Consider the following 4120-nt stretch of genomic DNA (forward strand, 5'->3'; position numbering starts at 1 on the left):
TTGCCAGCGGGTGGTTCTACGTACGCACCGCAACTCAGCTGGCACGCAAGTTAACACGCCCTGTGGATCACGGTTAGGTTTCTACAATCTTTTTAACACATCCAACTTTCCAAGGGATAAATCTTGCAACTCTCCTTGAGAGAGACGCTTGGCGACTTGGTGGGATTGCGGAATTCGATCGGGAATTCAAAATGATGCCTCAGTTGAAAAGTTTGGGCAGGTGGAATCAGCAGCATGTATACGTACGTGGTGCAAACAAGGGAACGGTCGAGGCGACCATACATCGCTGACTCACCGGCCCTGATTTGGGGCGGACTGCTGAAACGAGAATGTTCAGATAGCTGAACTGACTCCTGAACCGATCGTGCAAATGGATCGGGTAGTAGGTTGGACCGTCTGAGAGATTGAAAGAGAACTGATCGAATACATCAATTCAGCTGAGGTCGGACAAGAATAAAATAGTCCGAAAGCCTACAAGATGTCCACACTTACGTACGTGATCGCAACTCCCAAAGAGGTTCAAGTGTAGCCCGGAGACACTAAAAACGCAGGATCCCAATTCTGTGCACAAACCTGCACCCTGTCTGTCTTCACCTTTCAGTTTTCACGCTTTCAGAACTTGTAGTGCACCTTGCTATTTTTTTTTATTTACGAACAATGTTTATAAACACGCATATTCCCCCACCCCTTTTTTGTTTCACGATGTAGTATTTGTGTTTTCTGAAAGTTTGCAGCGTGGCGGAAGTGCAGAGCAAGCGGTAAAATGGAGAAGGCCGGATGCAGGAACCCTGAAAGTTAACACAGATGGGGCTTTTCTGCAAGGTGATGGACTGGGTGCAACGGGGGCAGTATTCTGTGGTAGTGAATGGCAAGCTATGCCTGGCCTCGGCCCGCTGGATTAACTTGGTGGACTCGGCTCTAATGGCGGAAGCTGAGGCGCTACGCGATGGTGTCCGGCTGGTCCCGATCGGGACGAGGGAACACATCATCTTGGAGACAGATTCACAGGTCCTGGTCTCGCATTGGCGACATAGGAGCAAACATCGTTCGGAAATTGGTGTAATACTGGAGGATGCAGCGGCGATAGCTTCGGCCTTCACAAGCTTTTCAGAGTAGAATTTACGAGAAGAAGGACAAACTTTGTAGCTCCTCTTTGTGCTAAGCAAGCGATGGTTTGTAGACAGGATTTTATTTGGCTTACTCCCCTAGGTTCATGCAGGCCTGCCTGCAACATGATTGTATAAACTCTCCTTAAGTAACGAGGCATAGTCCCCCCCCCCCCCCACCCCAAACAAAAAAAAGTTTGCAGCGTGGCAAATTTTGATATAACTTTTATGAATGTTCGAAAGCTGTTGTGAAGGTTGAACCCCATCGCCCACTATAGTTGGGTGATAGATTCCTATACTCAGGGGCTGCCTATACTTTTGTAAAATTTGCAACTAGACGAGTATTTTATTAGTAGCTCATTATAGAAATATATATTTCTTTAGAACAAAAACCTTCTACATACAGGATGTCGAAAATCCTACATATATGACCCACTCATTAAACAAATCAAATTGTATTTCATTTATATATCCATGAACTGAGAAACCCTCAGGTCCCTCTGCTAAGAGTGAACTATGTGTGCAACTTATATGTCTCACTACTGTAGATGGTGATCTATTCCTACTCTGCTAATAAACTTGGTGGTCCGACCCCTTGCAAATTTACAATTTCGTGGACACCGTACCCGCACATGCCGTCAGTCTGTGGTAACACTAGCAGGCACAGTCTCGGGCTGCTTAGTTTAGTTTACGCTAAGCAGGGGAAACCCCAACGCTGGGTGTGGTGACAGCGGCGAGAGCGGCGGCAGACCTCGGAGCAACGCCTCCCAGTACTGCTCCGAGCTCCCGCTCGACGGTGTCACGGGGAGCCACTCAGCACCTCTGCCCTTCCCTGCCGTAGTCGACGTCACCGTCGATGACGGCGAGGTGGAGGAGGACGCCCGGGTCGACGACGACGACGGCGCCTCGGTCTTCACCGCCTTGTTCACCACCGCGACCACCTCAACGTCGGGGTCCTCACCCTCCATCACATGCTGCCGCTTCCGCTTGTTCGCCGTCGAGGCCTGCGTCACCGTCGCGGGAGGGGCCGGTGGCGCCCAGAGCTCATCAGCGCCGCGGGTGCCAACCTCGTTTGGGAAGTTGAGGATGGCCTTGGCGCCGCGCATGCGGAACGCGGCGCGGTCGTAGGCGCGTGCGGCCTCCACGGGCGTGTCGTACGTGCCGAGCCACACGCGCGAGCCGCGCCGCTTCGGGTCGCGGATCTCCGCCGCGTACTTTCCCCAGGGGCGCTGCCGGACGCCGCGGTACTTGCGGAAATCCTCGACGGCCGGCGCGGCCGGCCGGCGGCCCAGGCGTACGAGCTCGGCGGCACGGAGATGGTGAGCGGCTGCCTCATGGTGGTGGCCACTGGCGACGACGGCTCGCTCCCAAACTTTATCATCACCGGTGGCGCCGGCTCCTGCGCCCGGAACGCCGCCGCCTCGCCGACAGCAGCAGCGTTGGTCGGAGCAGCTCCTACGTCCATGTAGCCTTGATGCTGCTGGTGCGGTAAGAAAGAAGACATGGGCTGGAACTCCGGCTGATGAGGTGGCAGGACGGGGAAGGTGACGTCGTCGGCCACGGGGACGCTGCCGTCGCCGCCGAGCAGGAGGTCGTGGATGAAGTCGAGGGCGAAGCCGTCGGCGTCTCCGGTGAAGTCCATGTTCATGTTCGTCTCTCGATGGAGCTGCACAGCTGTACGTAGCGGTGGAGATCGAGGATGGTACAAGAACACAAAAACTCTCAGCGGCAGAAGGTTGTCCCGTGTCTCTCTGTTTTTGTGTGTGCGTCGAGTAGCTGATGCTCCGTGGACAAGACTACGGCCTACGGGGCGGTGCCCTGTAGTGTATTTATAGGCAAGAAATCAGACAGGCCAGGGCCGAGAAGAGTAGGATACTGACGGCCTAGGGCTTTCCTCCGGTCAGGTGGATTTGTTTGACCACCCTTTGATTAGTGGACTCGCTCTAGTCTTTACATCGATCGTAATATCGTAATTAAACTTCATTTCACAGTGTACTGAGTTTGTTTGGCTGTTGATCGAATCACGCGAGCTAATAAGCCGGCGATGGGCCGGTTTGACAATGTGGCGTGCAATTTGCCCAAGTGGCATTCTACTCCTGTAGATATTTGACGCTTTTCAGATTTTACTACTATATCTTGTGATGACTTATTCGATCACTACTTGTCTTACATAACTATCCAGTTGATCTATTTGTTGTGTATGCTTTTTTTAAAAGAAAAAAGAAAAGAGAGAGAGAGAGAGAGAGGTAGTTACTGTGTGAACTTTCTTGAGTTTTTGAGCTGTGGAAAAAAGAATATGAAATTTTGTACAGTTGGAGCCTGGAGCCGATCCAAAACATAATAAAGAAAACACATTTCTCGAACCTGAATCCACTAAGATTAAAGGAGCGACCAAGCTAAGTAAAACAAAAGCTGGCTACAACAAAAATGCGTTATGGCTTGAAAGACTTTGTGAGTTTCCCTAATTATGAATGCGTGTTTGGATATACGACAATAGTGATTAGTGGAGGCAGGTTTAGATGGGCTGGGCAATTGTAGAATCTGGCATTGATGAATGAACGGATATGCGACACGCTCTAAGCATATGTAAATCGGTAATTCTGTGAAGCGGGCATCCGTCCGACGCTAGCCCAACAACCCGTTTCTATCTGCTCGTGAGTTTTTTTTTAAAAAAGAATCACTCTTCCTGCCTCGTGGCCCTCTTCCTTCGCCAACGCGTCGCACCCTGCGTGCAGCTCGCAGCTCCATGCCGTCACATGCAGCCCCGCCGACCACCCGCGTGCCCCCACCGCCTCCTCGCTGCTCCGACCTAGCATCGTGCCGCCCTCCCCGCCCACCTGCCGCGCCTCCACGCTTGCCCCCCAGTGCCCCGGACCACCGAGGACTGCCGGCTCCTTGAACTCGGGGTGGGAGCTGAGGACCGTCGGATGCCCTTCTTCCAAGATCCGCCCGTCGCCTTTTTGAACTCGATGTGGGCGCCATCTTCTCCGCTCCTCGCCCTAGGCTGCTGCCTC

At 52.7% G+C, this 4120-nt stretch overlaps 1 pseudogene; it reads right to left on the reverse strand.

The window, feature by feature from the left end:
• Positions 1-1710: 1710 nt before the first annotated feature.
• Positions 1711-2887, reverse strand: LOC136494610 (ethylene-responsive transcription factor 6-like; annotated as a pseudogene).
• Between the last annotated feature and the right edge of the window lie 1233 nt (positions 2888-4120).

This window comes from Miscanthus floridulus, chromosome 11, assembly GCF_019320115.1.
Source record: "Miscanthus floridulus cultivar M001 chromosome 11, ASM1932011v1, whole genome shotgun sequence".
In the NCBI taxonomy this organism is placed as follows: domain Eukaryota; kingdom Viridiplantae; phylum Streptophyta; class Magnoliopsida; order Poales; family Poaceae; genus Miscanthus; species Miscanthus floridulus.